The following is a 26,225-nucleotide window of genomic DNA, read 5'->3' on the forward strand; positions in this document are numbered from 1 at the left end:
CTGTCTTAGAATAAAATTTGAAACAGAAAATTGAACAGTGTTGAACTTTCCGTTGGAGTGTAGGAATAAATTGTTTGACAAAACACTTAATGAGATACTTATTTATATAAATGAAGATGATGAGCGAATGCTTTTCTTTTTTTTTTTTTTAACCAAAATTAATTCACACCTTCACACCTTCAAAACCTTTTCAGTTTGTGTATCAAAAAGACCAGAGTTGCATTGCACGTTGCTGATTGATCAATTGATTGATCGTGAATTGAACGTTTTTATAAACAGGTAGCCTAATGTAGCTTTGGTAATGCTAACGACCAATGACATGAACATGCACCTAACCCTAACTCAAACAGTGTGTTTCTAACCCCATGAATTGTTTTAGATTAGTTTAAATGTATATTATGTTATTGAATGTTATTAGCACCTTTTTAAAAAGGTGCTCTAAGCGATGTTGGGTGACGTTACTTCTTGTTGACATTCAAAGTATTTTCAAACAAAACATGACTAGCTCGCCCCTCCCTCCTCCTCATCCCGTCCCCTCTCCATCCCTTCCATGCTTCCACGCACTAACCCCCTACCACCACCCCCAAATCCTTCTTGTCGGTTATTGGCTGGAATGCTGGAACACTGTTTGTGTATGCTTCGTGGTGCAGGTTGGCACAGATTGTTTTTGTTAGCGTTTGTGGACCCTGGGCTGTCTACAGAGACTGCTTTTTTTACAGTGTGTTCAGGGGACAGGCAGCTAGCGGATAGTGAGGAGATGTTTGCTGTATGTGACAAAAAATGTTGTAGCCTAAAAAACACGTGACATCGCTTAGAGCACCTTTCATTATTTAAATATTCATCATTGTTTAAAATTGATTGTCATAATGTGACGCCGGGGTATTTCTTTTAATCTTGCGGGGGGAGAGATTGAGATTGGGGTAGATCGTTGGAATCTTTGTGAAAGTAACTCCCACTGACCAGTGGCTTCTTTAATCTCTATTTAAAAACACTCTTACTCCTTTTAGATGGCTTTATAAATAACCAAACCAGTTTTTTTTTAAAAGGAGTTTTTCAAGTGATTTTCCACATCTATGATCCCCTTGTGCCCGTGCTTGATGGCCACTACGTTTTAACCCAAACCTAACCCTCCTGAAAAGGTTTTGTAATCAGTCTAGAGTTTCTGTAAATCCTTAGTACCAGTCCAAAAATTGTCAAATGTTCCCACAGACTTTAAGTAAAATGACGCACAGTTTACTTACTGTGTCAAAGGTGAAGAGAACAGCTTTGTATTATTAACAGTGTATTTAAACTATGAACAGTTGTTACAGAGACGGAATATAAAAGCCTGTGTGACCTCACGCAGATTGCTAAATAAATAATACTGTAACCAAACTGTGCCAGAGAAGACATCAGCTGGTTAATCAGTGCAAGAATCAACAGCACAGCAGCCGCACCATGAATCACAATAGAAACACACAGCTGGAATATCTGGGAGGTTTGGGGTTTTTACGTATCTTTTGTGATATGTTTGCCTTTATTTGATACTCTACAGCATTAAGAGAGAAGAAATTCTTGAGTACAGGATACAAAGTGAGCAAGAACTGTGAGAATCCACTTTCATCCATAGAAAAAGGCTCTGAAGAGTTGACATAAAGCTATGCATCTTGGCTTTAGCCCTAATTCCAAAGTGGGCCTAATCTTTTGCTGAATAGCGAGAACTGAACTGTGGCCGCAGGATAATGTTACATGCTAAAATTTACTTGATAAGGTCACTTACCCAATATCTATCTGATGTTTGCTGATGTTAGCTAACATTAGCCACCATAAGCTACTGGTCATACCAGACCAAGTCAGGCTGTTACGGCAGCCCCTGGGTGTGTTGAACTGAGCAAAGGCAAGTTTTATTGCTTATGAATTAAATATTTATTTTGTAAGAAATAAAAAGGGTTAAGGGATAGTTTGGATATTTAGAAGTGTGGCTGTATGAGCTAATTCTCCACAGTCAGTGTGTTAGCTACAGTAGATGGCGGTCGGCACACCCCCATTTTGTTTGCAGGCAGGAGTACTGACACGGAAGCGTCAACAACAGCTTGAGTTTCTCGAGGTGCAATTGAATACACCATTAACTCCCGTCAGTGTTGTTTCTCTATCTCCGACAGTCCAGTTGTACATCCCGGTGGTTTATCAGTGTTTTAAGCCCCCAACGTCTCCTTCCAGGCAGTGCTGCCTGGAAAGCACCAGGATTAGGCAATGGTTATGGTTAGGGTTAGGTGCCTTGAAGTCAACGGTCGCAGCGCTGCCTGGAAGGAGACGTTGGGGGCTTAAAACACCATTGAGCGTCCCGGTGTTGGAATCCAATACAGCCACACTTTCTGTACGTGAGCTGCAAGAAGCTCTGGCTGCCCTGTCAAGGACGCTTGTCAAAAAGTATGGGGAAGCTTTTTGACGCTTTCGCCGCTCTGATGTGGTAGCATTCTTCGATCATGTTCAACACATGATTGAAGAAAAAGCACAAGCAGCCACTGCACGGCCAATACATTGACAGTAGAAACCTTTTATAAATTACATATATAATGACAGAATTTGTATTGTTTGTTGGTCGCAGCGGTGTCTGTTAGCAATTAACTCGCTCGTTAGCCGCTAAACCACAGCAGAATGCAGGCAGAGCGAGCAGCCGCCAGCTGTTGATCCGTGCAGGACTTCACTGTGAGCGGACTGTTTAGAGACGATGTGACCGGCAGGTAACGTTAACTGGTCCCTATATGCAAACAACGTCATATCATAAATGATAGGGAACCCAGCAACGGCGATTATGAGCTTTTCCTCCATTTTCTCGGAACTAATGTTTTGGTAGGAACAAAAGTTTATATCGTATGTTTCTCCGGAATCAGCCAACGCGAAGGACGTCTATATTCCGATTGGTTGCTGGCGTTTGACGCTGCTTGCCACTGAACCGCGTTCAGCTCATTACCATAAAGTGACCTACTTTCAACTTTCTGATTGACGCTCTGGTCGCTCAGAACGCCCAAAATGTGATGCCGACCGATTTGCCGCTCCTTGCAGCTGAGAGAAGCCAGCTTCCATTGAAAATGAATGACGGCGGCGGTGTGTACGTACAGTTTAGACTCTTTAGCTTTCAGTATTTTAACCAGCCAGCTACTAGCTATTGGTAGGCTAATGTTACCTGCTGCCATTTAGTCAGGTCCATACCGGTCGTATAGAAACTTTTCCGTATAGGAACAAGGATATTGGCACCGGGTTTCCGTACCCAACCCTAGACAGGAGACACCATGCCAAACAGTTGCAAGGTCAATTGCATGAACAGTCAACATGTGTATGACAGGTCAAAGTGGCATTGAGCAAAACAATGCACACTTACCTGTTCACTCTGAATACAGGATACAAGCACAATAATGTCCTAATTTATCTCAAATATTTTCTAGAATTAAAACGTCATTAACAGGCCAACATGTTAGTCTATTCTAAAATGCTCCTTCAAATCCATCAGAGAAATGCAGCCCTACAGCCTTCTTTAATCTTATTTTGGACACATAGCCAGTCCAAACATGCTGTTGATCACAGAGATTTACAGATACATTTTTGTAGATACAGCAGATATGATTTTCACTTAGTACACTATGCCCTTCATGTGTTGATGTTAAACATCACATTCACAAATGCATTCATGTAACTTGTCCCAGTTTTTATTTTCAGGGCAACTCCATAGTGACTTAGAAACGTTTAAGTCTGGGTGGCTGTATGGTTCAAGTTCAACTTATTATACTGAATGGGGATACTGCTGATGTGTAACTGTGCAAATGTCTTGCTGCTTTCTGTAGCTCTGCATGGCTTACTGAAAAAGCTTATTTGTTGCTCTAGCTGTTTGTATGGGGTCTTGTTGATTACTGTCTGTATAGTTTAACCTGTACTAATGTCTTGCTGTTTCCTGCTGCTCTGGTCTAAAGTCATCTGGCCAAAGGACTACAGTTGAAAATTAGACGGCTAGCTAACACTGGCACATTTTCAGAAATGTTGATTAATGTGTGTTGTCCTTTATAAAGTAAAGAATAAGAAAAAAGTTCAAGGGTTGAGTCAGCCTTGGAATTGGGATGCAGCCAATCAACTCAGATAAACTGTTTTTTACCTTCAGATAAGTCTGGAAGACACTGAGAATCGACTGACACTGATCACCTACAGAACAAACTGTACCATAACAATTGGCTAACTATGGCTAAGTATTTAGATAGTGTGACTTAATCATACTCAAAATCCATAACCTCCTGAACAATTAAGGCAACAGTACACTTTTTAGTTTTTACTTAAAAAACTTTTTTAAAAAACCTCCAAAAAGCTGTTGACTGCAACTGACAATAACTGGAATGGACACAGACCAACTTCCAACCCAATAATCCTCCAGTCCTCCAATAACTAATGTGAGTCCCCATTTTAATCCTTGTTAGAATCACCATGAAAGAAGCAAAATTCCTTGCAACTAGGGGCTAAAATCAATTACTATTTAAGCAACTTCAATAAGATGGTAGAGACTATCAGCTAAAGCTTCTTTTTTTTTAGCTAAACTCAATTTTCCAGTCTGGATTTGTTGTTTCAAAAGGATTTGACGTTAATAGGCCTCTAACTGGCAGAGACGATTGTCCAGTAAGCCAGCCCTTCATATGACAACCATGCAGGAATATTGCGTGTCTACTCATTATTCTGCTGTTACACTGGTCGGGAGTGACCATGGATAATGCTGTCAGTTTAATCCACTGATACGCTAAATGAAAATGTTATTGTGCCCATGAAAATTGAACTTTTCAGAGCTAAACGTAACCAGATCAAGGTTTACAAAACAAGCAACTACACAGGAGGAGGGGATTCTACTTCAGACTGGCTGTATGTCGGGAAATCAAACTGTTAGAGAAAAAAAAAACACAAGACGCACAGTAACAGAAATAATTATGGTAAAACTAACTCCTGGTTGACATTTCACACCTGAATATCTTCTCAGAATTGCCAGAATTAAATATTCACAGCCCAGATTTACCTAAATTAAAATAAGTCTTTGATCAATGTTGCCTTGAAAGCCTGAAGTTAAACATTTCACCAACCTGCACAATGAATCAAATTAGATCAAAAAGATTTAAGAGCTTACTTACTTTTGCGGGTTGTGTGGCTCAACAGTCAGGCTTTTATCCAGTGACTATGTAAAAGAACTGTTTTGTCAGAACGTCTAGCCGAAGTTTGAGCTTTGGACAGACTGGGGATCATGGCAGCATTCCATAGTAAACCACCAGGCAGGCAAGGGTCAAAGGACACTATCTCAATGCAACTCTGTCTTTTATTCCACTGATTCATTCATATATTGCCTACATGTCTGCTTCTTTCTTTCTTTCTTTCTTTCTTAATTACTTTTTAATTTCCAGTGAACAAAAACTTGAGTTTTGCACAATAATCCATTCAAATACAGGGGCAAACATGGGGACAAGCCTCCTGATGGAGATGGTGAGCAACAGTCTAAGGATAAAGTGTCATGAATGTATAACTATTACAATAAATTCCTCTGTAGTTGATCAACAACCAAATTGTATTCTGTAACAGGCAAGTAAGAAACCAAACTGAATTATGTTTCTTTTGTTTTATATTTGAATACCACCCAAATGTCAAATGTTTAACCCAGGTTTTGAAATTAACTTCTTGGATTCAGCCACTTAAAAGATTACCATTGTTTTTTTGAAGAAAAAAAACCTAGCAGCCACTTGGCTGGTACCCTAGTTTAAACTCCGTAACCCCTACTGTGTTCATTAATAGTTTCCAGCTTAGTGCACCCTCCCCCAAGTCATTTTCTGCTGTTATCACTTCTTTGGAATAAACACAACAAAATCAAGGTTAACTAAACTAGCAGTCTTTTATGTTATTCAGCAGCAACATACAGCATGACAGGTCAAAGGTCTCTGTTCCACATGGAAACATTGTTTTTTTTCTCACTGCAAAGAAAAATCCATATCTTATATTGAGTCTTAAAAAAAAAAAGGATATTTGAAGTGAACAATCTGCCATTTGTTAAATTTAGTGCATGGATCTGGAAACACGTGGGTCATTTATAGGGATGTTTAACTCACTGAGTTAAACAGTAAAAAAATAAAAATAGGCTATACAATCTATTCTATATCTAATAGATTTCAAGTAGGGGTGCAAGATATATCGACTCAATCATTATTGCAATATCACGTTGCGCAATATTATAATCGAGGGGTGCAAGATATATCGTTATCGCAATATATCGAAAGTGTCGCAATAAGTATGCAATCTTTATTTTATTTTGTGCAGCGCTGCGTCCCGTCCGTTGGCTGTGTGGCTTAGTTGTTTGATTTAGAGCCCGCTTGAAACGCTGTAATGATCATCATTTCATTGACCAGTTACTGTGCCACTTGCACATGTTAGTACACATCAGCGCACGGGTCCACTACGGGACAAACCCTATGGAACGTACCATGTGACGTGTGTGCATATTTCAACAGAGTGACAGTGTAAGTGAAGAAATAGATAGAGAACAAAACGGAACTAATCATGTTGTACCAGTCCAATATGTCCAGTTGAAATAAACCTTGTCTTGTAAGAAAACTTGTTTAATTTGTTATGAATCTATTTTGATGCATTTTCCCGTAACTTTCGTAATTTGACATGTTTAAAAATATTAAATTAATATCGATATCGCAATATTCATAATCGATATCGCAATATCACATTTTGTCAATATCGTGCAACCCTAATTTCAAGTTAAGTGCTCAAGTCAAGTTGAATATCACTTATTCTTTTTTTCAGTATGGACTGAAGCAAGAACTCACATGAAAATAAAAGTTTGGATACAAGTAGGCAATATGATGAAATAAAACTAATCTTTTTTTTGTGATCAATTTTTTATTAGCACCATTTATATCATTCACACATACAAAACAAAATCCACAATGTATGACAGGTAATATCAGATGGTGTGCAGAACAGAGAAACACAAATTACACAAGAACAAAAACCCTCTCCCACCCCCCACCCTCTGCGGTCTCGAGGAAAACAAAAACAAACAAACAAACAGAAATCACACCTTGCCTAATCACTCTCCTCTAGTTCTTGTGGCGCTGAGGTCATTAGGTCTGATATTTGTGCTGCTGCGCTTTCCCATAGGGTAATAGTTGCTGATTTGGCTTTGTTAATCCTTGCTGTAGAGAGGTCAGGCATAACTATGTCTAGAAAATACGCCAACCACTGTTTTATACAAAAGCGAGTGAGGGGGGAGCCAGCGTTGAGCTATCATTTTCTTGGTTGCAGTTGAGCCGGCAAGCCAAATTTTCCTCTGTCTCGCAAGCAGGTGTAATTTAGAGTCGTCATTAAGTAACAAAACAATCGGGTCAGTAGGAATTCCCCATTCTATCACATCAGATATTATTGATGTTGTTTTATTCCAGAACTCATGCACCTGTTCACACTCCTAGACCACAGATATGCAGGAAAGTTCCAGTTTGTTCAGGTTGACAGAACGTACAATAGGGGGTGGGAATGACTTTAGAGACATATCTCTTCTGAGGAGTCCAATGTGTCCTATGACATATGTTGAAGTGGATATACTGGTGATTTGGGTTCTTGGAACAGTGGAAAATGTTGTCCTAAACTGCCTCCCAATTAATTGTGTTAAATGTGTTCCTCTCAGGGCTCAGCTCTCTCTCCCATTTCTTTACCATTGGGAGCTCTCCTATGGATACTTGCATCAGTCTAGCATAACTAACATGGACACTAATCCTCTTACAGGAAAATCAACAAACCATTTAAAGGGATACTTCACCGATTTAGCATTAAACTTTGTATCAGCAGAAACACGGTAGTATTTTTGAATGGCCGTGCTTCCCTCCCTCATGTCCCCCTGAGAGGAGAGATCTCTGTATTGTGGGTCTGGAAAAAAAATCTTCCGATGACGTAAAATGACGATTTTTGCGTCATCGGAAGATTTTTGCCCAGAGGCAAAGGACTACAGCCAGTACTAGGAGCTACTTTCGCATAGCCCATAGGGGGTTGGACTGTCAGCTTTTTTCCGGAGATTGCCAAGGTGAAAACGAGCGTCAGCCATCTTGGATCATCACTTAGCTTCTCAGCAGAAACTGTTAGATTTATTCATCCCGAGGGAAATTTTAGAACAACAATTATGTGCATTCAAACTACCGCACACGTGTACCACCGGGATACATGTAAAGATCGGAGAATATGCAGGACACTTTATTACAGACGGAATACTCGACACAGCTTTGCCCGCCTGCTATGGAGACCAGCAGTGTTGCTCGATGCCTCTGGCCCTTGAAGGGACATCATCAGTGGGGAACGTTGAACGAGTTTGCCGGTGGAAAGCTAACGCTAGCCAGCCACCTGTTCCATCAATCCTGCTTGCAAGTGTCCGCTCATTAGACAACAAACTGGACTACATCTAACTTCAACGAAACTCCCAACGCGAGTTCAGAGACTGCTGCGTTTTTGTTGTTGTGGAAATATTGCTGTACCGGACTATCCAGCCTGCTGCTCTGTCGCCGGGTAAGACTAGTCGAGGTGTGCCGTGTTAACACGGCCTGCCTGTTGCAGAAATGGGTTGCTTGTATCCAACGAACTGCTAACTGCTGGTGGAGTTTGTGACTGTAAAATGCCGACCATTCTACATCCCACGCAAATTTACGGCTGTGTTTATACTCGGTGTTTATACCACAGCCCACCAAGCGCTAATGCTAGTAGCTATGTGTTAGCTGAACTTTACGGAGCATATGTGTGTGCACTAAATGTAGCCTGTTTCGTATGTCGTTTTTATATATTTTAAATGGGTAACACCACTTGAGCCACGGTGAAACGTTGTTTCGTGTATATGGTTGAAATGACATATGGAATATGTTGGTGATAATAGGGCCATAGGTTAGCATACACTTTTTTGGACACACACCTGCAAAGGCAAGGTCTTGCAGTCTTAGATTTCCAGTGAGGTTTTGCTCTATTTCTCTCCATGGAACTGTAGATAAGGGGTCCATCCACACTCTGAGGGCACGTAGCTGAAAGGCTGTGTGATACATTTTGAAGTTGGGGAGGGCCAGGCCTCCCGTGTTTGTGGTACGTTGAAGGGTAGAGTATTTTAGCCTAGGTTGTTTATTGTTCCAAATATACTGCCGAATTAAAGTATCAAGTTTCTTCCAGAAATGTATTGTTGGGGGTAAGGGGATCATTGTACTTAAGAAATTCACACAGGGAACGATGTTCATTTTAACAACAGCAATCCTGGACCGTAGTGATGCTGGCAGCGCAGACCAATTGGCCAGATCCCTTTGAACACTACTTAATATAGTTTCATAGTTGTCCTGGACAACTCGCTGTAGCGATGCGTGTATGATGATGCCCAAATATGTAATTTTGCTTTGGGTTGTATTGTAACACTAATGACTGATGTCACATGCCTGTTGTTCAATAAAAGTGTTGAACGTCAAAAAGTATGGGCTTATATGGCTTATCTGCTAATGTTAGCTACCGACCGTTACCTTGAAACCATCCAGCAAATAGACGTTACCGTAGGGTGATTTAACTTCACCCCTCATTTTACACACAGTTAACAACAAAACGCTGAGTGAACATTAATAAAAATGGTTTTAAAACAGTAACGTTAATACAGCTTGTCCGAGGAATACAGCGGGGAGTCAAAGGCAGAGGGACCGTCACGCAGCGTTCACTAACGTTAGCTTATTGTCTCATCTGGGGTCTGATAAACAGTAAATTCATCAAATTCAGTGTCCACAATGCTATTTTCCAATAAACTGTAGCTGTCATATTTCACGGGACACGCATTGAGTGCGGATTTCATGTCGCGGCTTTCGTCGCTGTTTGCCTAAGATTGAGTGAGTAGTACCCGCCCTGTTGTTTATTTGGTTGCCATGACTTCGCGAGTGATGACGTCCTGTCACTGTTCAAGCTGCTCACCCTAAGGGGAGAGAGAGCTGATGACAGTTTGCTTGAGTTCAGTAGAGCACACGGCTCTGCAGAGTCAGGTAATTACAACTTTATGATTTTTCATAAACAGCTGAAGGAGCGGCGGTGCGCGGTGTACAAAGCGGAAACCCTGTTGTGCGTCTGCCCTATTTCCGTGGCGGCAGAAATTTTACCATGGTGGTATGTAATATCAACATAGAAGAAACACTGTCTTCTGTTACATGAAATAGTCTGCATACATTGTCTGCAGCATGACGCTTTGGATACTTTGAATAAAAGGATTGAAAAGTCGCGCTGATATCTTTAGGATTTGTTGAGATACCTCGGTCTGTGCGGATGCTGTTGATAGTAGCTCTCGATTTGCTTTGTTTTAATTTCAGAGCGAGCAATTTGCTTGGTTTACAACCATTAAAATAATAATTTTGCCTCACTCTGTGCATTATGAATTCAGCTCTCGATCTTGGCAGATCATTTAGCTCTGTTCGACTTGTGACCAAAACAGTATGTGTAGATTTAGAAAAACAAATCTTAAGAGACTGCTCTAAAGATTTACAGCATTTTTCCAACTCTGCAATCCTTGCCTCTCTTTTCCTCTTCAAATTGACCACAAAGGAAGATGTAAAATCCCTTTGTTTGCCTTTAGTTGCCTGCCAAATGAATGCAGGGTCAGAAACTGAGTCGGTATTAATTGATATAAACTCAGCCAGTTCGGCTCTAAATTCTGCATCAAAAGCTGTGTTCTGGAGAAGGGAATTATTAAATTGCCACCTTCTGGATCTTTCTCCTAACATATCACAATGGAATGGTTATCAGCACATTGTGATCATACAGAATTGCTGGTTCTATTGCTATCGTGTGGAACATTGTCTTAAGCTCACTAGAACACAAAATATAATCAATGCGTGAGTGGGTGAGGTGACGTGTGGAAAAGAAGGTGTAATCCTTGCTAGTAGGATTGTGCATCCTCCATACATCTATAAGATGGTGGGATTCCACAACTGCTCTAAACATGTCTGATGTATGTTTTTGGGCCTTTGTGTAATTGACCCCTGATCTATCCTGATTTAAATCTAGTACTGCATTCATGTTTCCCCCTATAATTAGTGAATATTAATTGAGAGAGAGAGAGCAATTCATTGGTTAGGCATGGGAAAAAGCTTTCATCATATGTAGACGGTGCATATACCGAAACAAAGGCTATTTTACTACTCCTTATCGTGGTGCATATATAACATATCCTGCCTGACAGATCTTTACTACTTTTGTCTATGGTGAGTGTGCATTTCCACGACAGCAACACAATGGAGCCCTTGGTTTTGGTGTCGTCACTAGATGAAGCAGCAATCTTGCAGTATTTATTTTGTTTTACGATTTTACGTAAATGTGACTCTTGTATAAGCACCACGTCTATGTTCTTCCTTCTTAAATAGTTGGGGAGTTTTTAGTCTCTGGAAAGGCCCCGATCCTACTGTAATATTTACAATTTGAATTGAATCATTATTTATGTCACCTATCGAGCAAAAATGCCAAACATTTTCTGGTTCCAGCTTTTTTAAGATTGCCGTTTTTACGTTTTAGACTAGACAGTGAATCAATGAATAAAAAAATGATAGATTAACAATTACAGTCATTGTTTGTTGCTGCCCTACACTCCGCCTCAACCTCGTAAATGTGTTGTGGTTTTGTTATTTTATGATCCAGTCTGTAGATAGACACAAGGCCCGATGACTTCAACCCCTGACAATCTGGTTGCTTTCTGCTTATACACTTGGTAATATTAATAAATGCAAGTTTTTCTACTCTTGCACGTTTACATTGTTCTGAACATGAGAATAGGAGCAGGTCTGAAAAAATGATGGGTGGATGTTTTTTCAGTTATTGACACTAGTAGTTACAACATTTTAAGTACATGAATTTCAACATCATGTCCAAATATGTTGTAATAAACTGGCACACCATGAACAACAATGAAAAACCTGGAACACCCTGCAGAGTCCAGTCAAAGAAAAAGTCCATCCAGGACCCTGCACTGTTTTTTTACATCTCATAATAATGGGATCTCTTGCATTAAGAAAAGAAATATTTCGATACCGTTTCTGACCACAAATGTAGCTCAGGTCTGCCACCTACGGAAAGATAGAAGATAAAAAGGTCAAAGTCTGTCTGTCTTCACTAACACAAACATCACAAACAACTTTGTTGGAGCTGCACACACACACACACATCAGTTTCAACAAAACCACATGAAAGGTTCCTGAGGGCACACATTGCTATTAGGCTTTAACAAAGCATGAGTCAGCAACAAGAAATATCAGGAGCGAGTTGCACGAAACAAGAAATGAATGAAAATACAATGCGTTTCTCTGGAGAGCATAGTTTGCGGGCCAGTATATTAAAATCCTGTTTATTTCTGGTGTATAAAAAGGAGTGTGAAGCCCCCCCCCCCTCAGGACAAGGCTCCCAGCCAGCAACACATACTGAAACACAAAGACCCCCCAGCAAAACCATTAGCCAGCCCCAACTCTCCCATTTTCTCAGCCACACAAAGGAAACAAGGAGCTGCTGGAGGAGAGTTGTGTTGAGTTGAAGAGGTGGACAGATTACATGGTAGCAGGACGGAGCTGCTCCTGGCTCCCAGAGGAGCCCAACATCCAGGAGTGGGGCTAGAAGGGGGGGCACAGGGTGGCACCGGCACCCCCTGAACAACACATCCTCACTCCCATCGCGTCAAAAAGTGATGCTTGGTCAGGTGCCTTGGGCGTTTGTTATTGACGCAAAAAGTCTCCTTTAGCGCCATATTTAGACACACTTGGTCGGGACTCTTGGCATCACTATTTAAAGCTCTCGGGACTCGCGTCTAGCCCTTTGGTCAGGACTCTGACGATGCGGCATGAGAACAGGACATTTAGGATTAGGAAAAGATGGTGGGTGGGGTTACAAAATGTACGTTTCAGTGAAACGCGGGACACGGACAGGACCTGTGTGAAAGTTCTGTGTTGTTTGACCCATCCACCAACCCAACCAACCTCCTTACGCCGATTTTAGGCCTTTCACACTACTCGCCACCATTGTCTCTCTTAATACTACGCCATCTTACAGCTGCTGCTCTGCCCGGTGCGTTCCATACAGATGCTGAAGGGTGATTTTTGCATTGTGTCTGATGCTGAGAGCCACTGACCAAGTGTCAGTTTTTTTACGAGTTGGGAGTGAGAACGGGTTGCCCGGAAATTTGACCCCCCCCCACCAATCCACTGGGCTAGAGCGCTGTGAATCTGACAATTGTGATTTCCATTAAATCAGAGTACTGTCACTTGGCTGCCTGTTCTGCCAATCTTCCCAGCCCTTGTCACATGACCAATGTATGTTGGTCCTGGTGACTATCCAAAATTCTGATACCATGGAACCAGCACTGAAATCGTTTTTTTAAAAAGTGGCAGACTGAGCCTATAGAAAATGTGTATTGTATTCAGATATACAATTTGTTTAAAATGAAAACAAGTGAAATTAATAATAAATGTGCATACGTTATGTTGTTCCATCCTATCCCCCCCTGTGCCACCCCACTTAAAAAAAATCCTAGAATCGCCCCTGCCAACAGCGGGACGCTTCAGCAGAATGGACAGGCTGATTACAGTGTCCAGATTTGGAGCAATTGTTCCTGTCAGTGCCGCTGCATTGTCTAGCTGCCAGACAGCTCTGTCCCGTCTACTGTAATACTGTACTCCGAAAAAATACACCACAACCTTAAGAAGTAATTTCACCTTCTTCGAAAGTGTCTCACTTTTCTTCAAAAGATAAAATATCAGAGATTAAATGATTATATAAAAAATTGTTAAAAGGTGCCACAGTGTAGACAGTTTATTTCAGTCAAACTAACTGCGATACCTTACCAATGTCTAATAAATGAAAATATTGGGCAAGACAGAGGAAAAAAAGCTGAGACAATTAGTTGATTAATTGCATTGCAAGCACATTTTTAAAATTTTAAAGCAAAAATGCTATACTGTATAGTTCCTATACTTTTCTTTGTCATGCATTACAGTAAACTGAATATATTTGCGTTTTGGGCTGTTAGTGAAATCAAATAAGCACTTAGATTAGTCACCTTGGACAAAATAATTAATAAAAATGTCCAAAAACAATATCTGCAGATAAATCAATAATAAAAGAATAACACTACGGGCCCCTAGCTGAAAATGTGAGTAAATGGTTTTTACTTAACAAATTGAGATTGTCCTTCAGAGAGCTTTGTGACTGCAGGAGTGACATATAAAAGGGGAAAGCTAGGGTGTAGGTATAGTTTGCATTACAACCGAGGGCTCTGGGGGTCGTCCCCCAGAAAAGTTTCAGCGTCAAACACATTCATTTCCTGCACTCTAAGAAATAAATCGGTAAAATAACGTAACGTAATAAAAGTATAGATTCGGTGGTAGCTCATTACCTGGACTTTGCTGTAATTAAAAAAGCAGAAATGATGTGTGTAGCTTAGAGCTGGGCAATATATTGATATTATATCAATATCGTGATATGAGACTAGATATCATCTTAGATTTAATATATCGTAATATGGCATCTTTTCCTGGTTTTAAAGGCTGCATTACAGTAAAGTGATGTAATTTTCTGAACTTACCAGACTTGTAACTGTTCTATTATTTGCCTTTACCCACTTAGTCATTATATCCACATTACTGATGATTATTTATAAAAAATCTCATTGTGTAAATATTTTGTGAAAGCACCAATAGTCAACACTGCAATATCGTTGCTGTATCGATAGAGGTATTTGGTCAAAAAGATGGAGATTTTCTCCATATCGCTTAGCCCTAGTGTAGCTACAGTAAAAATACAATCAATTTTCTGTTACTTAAAATTCTCTCCTATAAAGACGCTCAGTTAGTAAACTTCTGAAAACGTTGAAGAAAAACATCATAAAAAGCGTCAAAGGTCAAAAAATAAATAAAATAAAAATCACAAAAATGTCTTAAAAAGCGACACGTCAAAAAAAGTGACAACGTGGACTTAATCTCCCAAAACCAATCTTATTTTTTTGAGCTGGACAAATCCACCGCTTCTAAATATTGGGAGGGACATATCCCCTCAAACTGCCAAAGTGCTGCTGAGCAAGACACCTTTGCTGTGAGACCCCGGGCCTGCTTGCATATGAGGATGTTCCCGACAGAGAGAGAGATAGATATATTTTTTTTTTTAAAAGACAACTTACATTTTATTCAGTTTCCACCTAACAAATGTTAAAGCTGCAGTGGGTAGAATGCAAACAAACACCAAAATTTAAAGTAGAGTGAGACTTCTTCCTGCAGCTCTCCCTCTCCCCTCTCTGTCGTGCAGGCAATGCAAGAGCAGAACAGCCAATAGGAACGCGCTCTCTCTCTGAAATGACCTGGGATTGGCCAAAGTCTCCTGTTACGGCTAGATTATCTAAAGCCTGAAAACAGAGCCAAGAGGAAGTACAGATGTCTAGTTTTCTCTCAGACCACATGAATTACAATACGCTTAAGGATTAATATAGAATTCTTGCCCGACAACGCAAAAAATAAAGTTCCTGATGGGCACTGACGTCACTCATTTAAGGCACCCTGCCATTCTCGCTCTAACTTACGCTACTCTCGTAAGGGGTATACTGTGATACCGCGGGAATTTCTTGCTTTTCAACCGCGGTAAGAAAAAATCCATACCGTTCCAGCCCTAGTGTATGCAGAACCATGTCTGACCTCCATGCGCAGCTAGGTGTAACAAACCAATAATAGCATGCACACCCACACCCAACACTGTTAAAGCTTGATCTCCAGCACGTACGACAGCTATAATGATCCTAAATATACAAAATCCAAAAAAAGTCCTTAAAGGGATACTTCACCTATTAGCATTAAGCTTTGTATCAGTAGAAACCAGGTAGTATTTTCGAATGACCGTGCTTCCCTCCCTCATGTCCCCCTGAGACTAGATTTCCCTGTATTGTGGGTGAAGCGAAGCAAGTGCATTCTGGGAGTTGTTGTCTTTCATCCACATGAGCCAAAAATACATTTTCTAGCTTTTCTCAGTCTAGAAGGCACCAACTTCTTAAAAAAAATTTTAAAAAAAAAAAATAAAAAAAATAAAAATCACATTTCTATTACATAAATGACCCAATTTAATACATATTCATCTTTCCAGTGGTGAAATATCCTTTTAACAAAAGCCCAAAACTGTCCTCTTATGACCAGAAAACACCTTCACACATTTTAAAAAATTAAATAAAGTGACCTCTCATCCAACAATCAGCAGCAGGGCAGCTGACTATCACACCGGCAGCAAGTGAACAGTGTTTCTCACTGAAAGACATAGGAAACATGCTGAATGCATTGCCTGCCTCAAACATTTGCAAAACCTTTAATAAAAGCTTGGAAACATGCATCATTTACATCAGCTTTCAGTTTTCTTCCCGGCTTCTTCAGCCACTGCCATTACCGTCCTCTGCAGTCAGCAGAAATGTGTATCATTCATGGCGTGCTTTGAGTTTCCGCTCCAAAACCCGACCGGCACAGTGCCTGTTTGAGCAAATCATTGGTTTGTTTTGTTTTCCAAGTAGGCTCTACTAAATTTTTTGAAAAAAATAAAATGGTTGGAAAATGTTCCCTCAATTTTTAGAGTTTGATCTAAGTGAGAGTTTTTACAGTGCCCATGAGTAGCAGGAATTAGAGAATGTTGGATTTTGCTTAAAAAATGACTGAAATGATTAACCGATTATCAAAGTAGCCGTCAGTTAGTTTTCTGACATTGTTTCAATCAGCTCTATACTAGAGGGCATTTAACAACAAGGTCATACATGCAAAACTACTGGAATAGTACTTTTAAGATCACAGCAGGAAACAGCTGTAAGCATCAGTCCACCTACACCTACACATTTCACCAAGTTCATGTGCAACTATTCACACATCTTCCATAAAACCTAATGGGACTTTTCTTCTCCGTGGTCTGGGACCTTATTCAGGATGTTCAGGTCTGCGGTAAAACTGCTGCAACACAAATGTGAGTGAATACAGAGAATGCTGGCTCCAGAGATCAAACTTTGCGCTTTCAACATGTTTTAGTGTGATTCCACCCCTAATACCACACACACTGACTGCACGACAGCCTCCTCTCACTGCTGCCTAACCTGCCTGGAAAACACCCAGCGAGGGTGACTGAACCGGGGAAACAAACGTGCGGCGCCGTGTTTTCATTACACTCTGTACTCTGCGTATCTTGGCTGATGGAAACCTGTGGATGGATGCGGGGGAGCTATCAGGAATTCTTGATCAGCGTGACCTTGACGAGTTTTCGGCGGTGGAATGCTTTTCAACGTGGGTGAAACCCAGAGAACGGAAGGGGATGTGCTTAAAGTCCGACTTCTTATTTCTGGTAACGGCAGGACTCTCTCTCTCACACACACACACACACACACACACACACACACACACACAGAGAAGAAATCTGGTATTGACAGCAAGAGCAAGATTATGATTACACCGTGAGCAGGGTTAAGGCTGCGGAGAGGAGACTGACAGGCTTCCATCCTCACTGGTTCCTAGAGCCTGAATAACAGGAGCAGATAGGATCTGTTTTCTTCATGAGTGATAAAATAATCACCAGCGGCGTCAGAAGATTAGAGGGCAAACCAAATGTCCCTTACAAAAAAACTACAGTAATGTAACAAACTGTGGAGGGACAGCATATGAAAGTCTGCTGGAAGATTATGAAAAAACATTAAATAAAATACAAATTAAAGTCAGTTAAAGTTAAAGAGTTCTGCCGACGGACATTAACTCTGAATATGAAGTACATTTTTAGTGAGGAAAACTGAACTGACAGATCTGACTGGACTGATTTACGCCTGCCATTTAGTGTTTGCAAACTTTTTCATATCGTGGATGCATATCAGCCGCGGAGAAAGATATGATTTAGTGCACAAACTGGTTGCAGAGGAAGGGAGATCTTGGATGAAAAGGCCATCCTCATTAGGGCTGCACAGAGACATTAGATACAACGGAAATAAGGTGGATTTTGTCATTTATTTTATTCTTTACAGGAAGTTCCATACATAAAATTATGAAACTATGTGTCTAGTTTTCAACGTTTGTATGCATATGACTTCTGTTTGTGGGTTTGCAGTCTTTTCTATACCTTACAAGTAGAATTCTGACAAAAATACTGACATTTTACAGATTTCAGATACTGGAAATTGGGCACAAAATTTCAGCATACAGATTATCTGTATTGGTGTTTTATTTGACCAAAAAATGATAAAAGTTACTTTAATTAAAAAGTGCACTACTTTGGCTCTGCTACAGTAGTTATATTATTTTTAAACCGACGCTTACTGTAGTAAATTTTGTATTTTTTATTTACTTAAGATTTTTTATGTAAGACATACTTGTATGTATTTTTTTTACTGTAAATGCATATCGGTTCCAAATATCAGTTATCGTTTTTATTAACTACTTCGGTATAGTTATCGGCCCTCAAAAACCAGTATCGGTCGCCCCTGATTTGTACACACAATTCCTCTTTATGTACAGATATTACTTTTATTTGAAGGCAACATGGAAGAGATGTGTTCATAAATATGGCCATTTTAACATCTGTAACTACATGAGGATGACTGTGTGTATGACTGAAAGCTCCAGAACTGCTACTAAATGGCTATTGTGTTAAGATTTTTCTGTCAACTGCTGGGATGTTTTGTCTTCTCTAGTCTCTCCCTAGAGGTTTATGGTGTTTGAAATCAACAAAGTAAACAGCAAAAGGATTATATTAATTAATATTGTCCCCTATTAGCTCAGGAATAAATTCCTATACAATTCCTACAAAACTGGCCAGTGCAACCCACCCCAAAGAAACCATTATAATTTCCTCTACATAAAGACATGAGCACCATAACTTGATGCAGAAAAGGCACCAGAATGCAGAAGTGTTTGATGTTCAAAATCTGAACCCAAAGTTATGCCCTTGCTTGAAGCTGCAAAGCACCGCGTACAGTTTCCTGAGAAAACCGCGTTAGAACCAGCTGATTCTAATCAGTCCAATCAAAACAGAACAGAGCCCAGCTGCACCTGTCGCCCTGGAGACGACAGCTCTCTTTTACTCTGCCACACTCTGTTGCTGCTTCTCTCCATAGAAAAAAAGTTAGAAATTAAAAGAAATAATATTCCATGACACTAACCTGTCGCTGGGTCCAGACGGTGATCAGAGGACGGGATCAGCTGCTACTTCCGCCGGGTTTCAGCGCCTCCGCTGCGGCTGCGGCTGCTGCTGCTGCGAACAGTCAATGAAGTCGGGTGGAGGCAAAAGAAAACAAGAACCGCGACGCGTAAAAGTTCAACTATAAAAACGGACACGTCACATGTACCCCGGCGCTTATTTCCTCCGCGTTATTCCTCCAAGAACTTCTCCATTCCCGACGTGTCGTTAATACTCCCCTTATTCATTCCCACTCCAGTCCTCACAGCGCCAGCCAGGTTAAGGTTTGGCCGCTTTGGAAAACCTCACTGGCCCCGCCCTTCTGCAGAGCTGCCCAGCAGCGCTACGCACTGAAGGGGGCAAGGCCGCTTTATTTGTATAGCACATTTCAGAAACAAGGCAATTCAAAGTGCTTTACATAAAACATTCAAGAGCAGTTAAAAACAATTAAAATACGAGAATAAAAGTTGCAGTATAAGAAATGAGCAGCATCAAAAAGAAGCCTTGATTTAAAGTGCTCATATTATGCTTTTTGGCTTTCCCCCTTTTCTTTTATTGTGTCATATATCTTTTTTGTGCACGTTTACAAAGTGAAAAGCCCAAAGTCCACCCCAAAGGTACGGTGCCCGACAGGGGCAAACGCCCTGCAAGTTAAGAAAACACATGCAAATAGACAAAACACAAGCAAATTAAGAAAACAACTTCATTCATTTGACAACACATGTGCAGCATTCAGCAAACGCGCTGCAAATACCACAACACAACCAAATACATAAACGCACTGCAAATAAAAAACGATGCAAAAAGAAAAGCACGCAAACCCCGAAAAAAGAAGCGATGCAAAAAGAAAAACAACTTCATTAATTTGACAACACATGCGCAGCATTCAGCAAACGCGCTGCAAATACAGACAACACAACCAAATACATAAACGCGCTGCAAATACAACAACACAACCAAATAGATAAACGCGCTGCAAATATGAAACGATGCAAAAAGAAAAGCACACAAACCCAGAAAACAAATGCAACAAAAAAAACGCAGCATCCAGATTACACAACGGAAGTTCTCCAGACCTCGGGAGCAGCTAGTGGAACAGCTGGATTTTCGACCGTTATTAACCGATATTAAATTCATAGTATTATTATTATTATTATTATTATTATTATTATTATTATTATTATACAGTCTATACTCTCGTCTCATGCTGTCCCGGGTAATGCCGTCCCCGAGCTTCGGCTTTTCAAAATAAAAGCTCACGTCTGGTCCGCTATGTGTTTGTACTTTGGTGTTTTGGATGTTTGTGAACTCAACAGTACGACAATCATGCTAATAAATATAATAACTTTTTCAGCAGATTTCTTACTTACAACACGATGCAAAGCAGTTTTGTGTTTATATGTGCGGGCGGGATTTATTCAGTTTGATAAATCCCACGGTAAATTGGCTGGTTTACTAACAGGGAGGGACTAGAAATCCTGTCTGTTTTTTGTATTTCAAGAGCGAATTGCTCCACAATATGAATACAGATTGATCACTTATTTTGTTGGTAACTGTTGTTGTATAATCACAATATTACACTTGAGGAGGCCTACACTTCAGTAATTTCGGACCTCGAAATTAAACCCTCTCATGTGGCTTAAACAAACGTCAACGTTAAACACTGATGCAGTTTTAAATGTTTTATCACCACGAGTTTACAGACGTCTCTGCTGATTGAGTATCACCTGTGACCTGAGTCGAGACACACCCACCAAACGAGAGAAAACATATCTCAAACATAGACTTCATATTTACACCGTTCTGAGATTGAACGTGTCCCGGCTCTCTCTCTCTTTCTCTTTCTCTCTCTTTCTCTCTCTCTCTCTCTCTCTCTCTCTCTCTCTCTCTCTCTCTCTCTCTCTCTCTCTCTCTCTCTCTCCCTCCCTCCCCGTGGGGTCGAAAATCCAGCTGTTCCACTAGCTGCTCCCTCTAGAGGTCTGGAGAACTTCCGTTGTGTAATCTGGATGCAGCGTTTTTTTGTTGCATTTGTTTTCTGGGTTTGTGTGCTTTTCTTTTTGCATCGTTTCATATTTGCAGCGCGTTTATGTATTTGGTTGAGTTGTGTGTCTTTGCAGTGCGTTTGCTGAATGCTGCACATGTGTTGTCAAATTAATGAAGTTGTTTTTCTTTTTGCATCGCTTCTTTTTTCGGGGTTTGCGTGCTTTTCTTTTTGCATCGTTTTTTATTTGCAGTGCGTTTATGTATTTGGTTGTGTTGTGTGTATTTGCAGCGCGTTTGCTGAATGCTGCACATGTGTTGTCAAATGAATGAAGTTGTTTTCTTAATTTGCTTGTGTTTTGTCTATTTGCATGTGTTTTCTTAAGCTGCAGGGCGTTTGCCCCTGTCGGCCACCGTACCAAAGGGACTTAACATCTCAAACAGAAAACACTGTTCACAAACTGCTCCAAACAGCTCTATTGTAGTCCAGCCTTTACTTCAGAGACAAACGTGTTATAATGCTCCCCTAAGTGCTAGCATGGCTCTGCTTCTGACGGGCTAGTAGTCCTTACCTAGGTAAGGACTCCCAACAAAGATGGAATAGAAGTGTGATGTCTCACTCTGTAGCTAAAACAGAGAGCTCAACACACAGGGTGAAAAGAGGAGCTGCAGCAATGTGCAGTACAACAAAATATAGTGTTTTTTTGAAAATTAAACCATGTAACGCTATCCTGGTACAACCTCTAAATACAATTATGAACCTGAAAATGAGCATAATATGAGTACTTTAACACAATTGAGTTGCGTGGCCGGTTAGCTCAGTTGGTAGAACAGGCGCACATACTGTATGTAGAGGTTTACTCCTCGACGCAGAAGGTCCAGGATTCAAGTCCGATCTGTAACGGTTACCTATATGTCATCCCTCTCTTCCCAATCAAACCTGAGCTTTCCTATACATTAAAAAAATAATAAACTTAAAAAAAGAACAGAGTTGCTGCAGAACTGCAGTTTTCTGGGAGTTTGTTCAAGATATGTGGGGTGCATAAAAGCTGAACGCTGCTTCTCCCTGTTTAGTTGTGACTCTGGGGACAGAAAGCAGCAGATCAAATATGAAATATGTTGGTCAAACCCGAGAATAAAATGCTGTATGCCCGCTTTTCATATGATGCTAATAATACAACAAACAGTGTAGTGATCAGAGCCCGAGCTTTATCTCTGTGATTTCCCTGCATCCTTCTGCTCGGGGTTAATCATTAAAAGAGATGGAACACAACCAAAACAACATGAGCGTCAAAAAGGCTTGAAATCACAATCTGTATCCAACCAAGAAAATGAATGCTCTTATAAAACTGTGGTAAATTTAAAACTGAGACAAATAGCCAAACTGACAAAAAAATTAAATCTCAACATTTATCCACATGCTGCATTTTTGGTTTGGATAGGATTCATTTCAGCCACCTCTATATATTATTAAACTACAGTCAGTGTTGGGGAGTAACACATGTACTGGTGTTACGTATTCAGAATACAAATTATGAGTAACTGTATTCCGTTACAGTTACAATTTAAATAGTTGGTATTTAGAATACAGTTATATTGTTGAAATCAATGGATTACATGACGATACGTCTCTGTTTCACGAGTTTATTCACCAAATAAATAAATTAAGGCAACTCCATGCATTTCCCAGAAGCCCCATATGAAAATGAAAAAAATTGCTATTTGCGTGCAATGCAACCTCTGCTTGCCAGCAACCAACCTCCTTTCAGCGTCCAAATTACTCCACCTCCAACCTGAAGAAGCATCTTAAAGTATGTTTTTTTTAGCCAGGGGTAGTCGTCTGCTGTAGTTTTACTGGTCACCTTGCTATTTTACAGTTGTAAACAGCTACCTGCTTAGTTGATGTGCGAATTTACTAGCCCCAGAGCCATTGAAAGACTGACTAGCCCTGTTTGACATGCATTTAAAAGTTAGCTAAAATTAGCTTGTGGTAGCTTAGATTGCGGTTAGATTTTTGTAGTATGCAGTTCGGGACTACAAATACAAAAATCTATCTGCTTGTTTAGGTACACATTCAGCCAGTTGGAACAGAAGAACACACCAGAATAGGCCTGTTTAGCAGTCGGCAGCGGCGAAACAAGCTACAATGTAAGTTAATAGGGCAATTGTCCAGCTTGTATTTACCTTCACGAAAGTGCTCGTTTTGCCATTGACAGACTAAGATTAATATTCTAAGTGTCTGCCAACATTATGGAAAGGATTTCTAAAGAGGTCAACCTTTCTGTTTAAGAGTAAGATCCTTTTTTAAACTTTAAAACATCTGCGAAATTGCATTTGCTAAACCCACCAGACTCCATGTAAATAAACAGTAATTTTAGCATCATAAAATACACTTCATTCAAAGTCGACAGAAACAAAATAAAATCGTTTTGGGTCGTCTTTCCATTTTTCTGACCATCACAACTCCAGTTTTGGTTGAAATAAATACATAGTTTACCGATTTACATGTGAAAATATGTTGGCCCTACACACGCTAAAAGTATTGTTTTTTTTAAATGGAATCTGGTGGGTTTGGCACTAGCGACCACAGTGCTGTTTCTGGTTAAACAGAAAGGTCTCAAAGAGGTTTTAAAAAGGTCTATTTCTGTAGGGATCCTTTCCATGATGTTGTCACACACTTAGAATAATAATAATCTGAGCCTGTCAGTGGCAAAAAAAAAGCACTTTTAGTGGACAGACATTGCCTGGTCTGTGACTGCCGGTTACGCTTAATACTGGAGCAAATTCAAAGATTGTTGTTCCTATCAGTCACTTACACACAAAAACATAGGAAAATAGGGTCCAGGTTGAATACTGTGTACTCTTGTATATTGTTTTTTTGAACTCACATGAAGTAATATCTACTGATGAAGTCTTCACCAGTGGAATAGGCAGAAAAAACATTTGGACAGGCCTAGGTATTTTGTTTTGTTTTTCACAATCTACATTTTCCATGATCATCCTGCCGTCCCAAATCTACTGAGGTGATAACAAAAAAACAACAATTGTGTTTATCGATATTCCTATCAGGAGCACAGGCTGTACATAATGAACTCTGCACGTAACTGTGATACGCTCTCAGAGTAAAAAAAATTATAGCTGAGATGTACAGACGTAAACAACAAATCCAAAGGAAAACCAACCATACCTAAACACACACCAGCATGCAGTTGACAATCTCATGTCCTTGGGCAAACAGATTCATTTAACCACTTGAAATGCAAAGTGACCAACAGTTTCAAGGATTGTTCAGTGACCGCATCATTAATGACCAATGTATTTATTGTAATTTAACGTCCACAGCGTGCAAAAAGACTAGTTATATCTTACCCACAGTCTATGATCTTATCCCATGGCGTGTGAAGAGACGCTGCCGCGTTTGCATGGCGTGAATATGGACATGATTTAATCCAATGAATCTGCCAGTCAGTGGTGGAAGAAGTATTCAGATCCTTTACTTAAAGCTACATTGTGTAAGAATGTATCCTATCTAGTGGTGAAATTGTATATGACAACCAACTGAATATTACTTTCTAGCCCTTCCTCCTACGGTGGCCAAACCCGAAATTAGCTCTCTCCATCGTTTACACGCAGCTGTTCTAGCCACTCCAATATTAACTTTGGTCTTGTTGCTTTGCCTGTCGCGTTGTCATTTTAATTCTCTTTTTTCGCTTCCCTGGTGAGTAATCTCCCCCTTGCATTTGTCACGGTGCCAATAGGTGCAAGAGGGTGAAATGCGGAGGTATGTCCCTCTTTGTCTAATGTATTTTAAAGATGGAGACGCTACATGGCTGCTGTCATTCGAGCGAGTCGCTCGTATGTATTCTGAATGATTCTAAATGTCAGATTCTACGCTTACGAGAATACTTTGATTAGTTGGTGGAAGTAATTACACATGAATGAGTACATATTTGTGAAAGAACAAAGGGTTTTTTGCTAAGAATCAACTCAAAAAATTACACAATGTAGGTTTAATGGTCTAATCATTTTAGCTGGCCTTGTAGGCTGTTATATTGTTGGCTAGTTTCATTTATATTACATATAACATATTTTATAAACTACAAGTGTTTTGTGCGAGAAAATCTTAATTTGTAACTAAAGCTGTCAGATTAATGTAGTAGAGTAAAGAGTACAATATTTCTCTTTGAAATGTAGCGAAGTAGAAGTAGAAAGTGGCATGAAAAGAAAAGACTAGAACCTCAACATTTGTACTTAAGTACAGTACTTGAGTAAAGGGTATTTAGTTACACTTCACCACTGCTGCCAGTAAAGTCAAGTTGTTGATTGATGATCGGTTTGTTGTAGAAGACAACAGACCACACCACAAGATTTCACTTGAAGTTTGGCCATGACCCTTGTATGACTTTATATCCGGGAAAATATATATTAGTGGAAACTGTCAAGTAGTAGGCATCCAAAACAGAGAAAGTTGACAGAGAATTCGGTAGGCTTGTTTGAGATGAGCAGCGCCTCACCTGTAAAGTGGACAGAAGCAGGTGGCGGCAGCCGGGGGCGGTGACAAAAAGCCGCAGTCAAGTCGGACAGTTTACAGCCGTTTCCAGCAGCCTTCAGTCCAAACAGGAAGTCACAGAAACACTCACATCCTGTTAGGTCAGATTCCGATTTAATAAAATGTTATCGGACCCATATATCAGCTTGTACACAGTCTTCAGTTGTTTTTATTATGATAGAAAAGCTGTTTAAATGCTTGGTGTAGTAGGGCGTAGCAGGGGGTAGCAGGGCGTAGTAGGGTGTAGCAAGGACCACTGCGGCAGATGTAACCATGATTTAGGTGCCACCTCAATCCAAGTAAAACTGTGAGGCGAGAAAACATAAGGACTCTTAGCTTAGGAGCTTAAGTTGATATAAAACGTCATTTTGTTGAGTCGATTAGATCAGCTGAGAGCCAGGCATTTCCCATCATGCCCTGGGTCTTGCAGTCAGTGGAGCTATGTCGGTAGGAACTATGGCGCCTGGCTCTAAAAAATGTGGCCGCATCGATCTCGTGA

General features: G+C 40.3%; 1 protein-coding gene and 2 long non-coding RNA genes across 6 annotated transcripts in view; 1 reads left to right on the forward strand and 2 right to left on the reverse strand.

Moving 5' to 3' along the window:
• The window catches only part of esr2b (estrogen receptor 2b), a 59,987-nt gene extending 40,490 nt beyond the window's left edge, over positions 1-19,497 (reverse strand). Inside the window, exons 1-2 of one of the 4 annotated variants that reach the window (XM_035994511.1) lie at positions 19,181-19,497; positions 3,167-3,256 (exon numbers count right to left, since the gene is read on the reverse strand). The gene's annotated coding sequence lies outside the window, so the exon portion shown is untranslated. Of the gene's footprint in view, positions 1-3,166; positions 3,257-5,138; positions 5,245-19,180 lie in introns of those variants that run through there. The other 3 variants (XM_035994510.1, XM_031280483.2, XM_035994509.1) reach the window with 3 other exon arrangements.
• The window catches only part of LOC116036818, a 397,754-nt gene that overhangs the window by 40,494 nt on the left and 331,035 nt on the right, over positions 1-26,225 (reverse strand). The window lies entirely within an intron of this gene.
• Positions 15,693-26,225, forward strand: part of LOC116036826 — a 21,158-nt gene continuing 10,625 nt past the window's right edge. The window contains exon 1 of the long non-coding RNA XR_004101730.1: positions 15,693-15,703. This is a non-coding gene — a long non-coding RNA (uncharacterized LOC116036826). The remainder of the gene's footprint in view (positions 15,704-26,225) is intronic.

Source organism: Sander lucioperca, chromosome 18 (assembly GCF_008315115.2).
Source record: "Sander lucioperca isolate FBNREF2018 chromosome 18, SLUC_FBN_1.2, whole genome shotgun sequence".
Lineage (NCBI taxonomy): Eukaryota > Metazoa > Chordata > Actinopteri > Perciformes > Percidae > Sander > Sander lucioperca.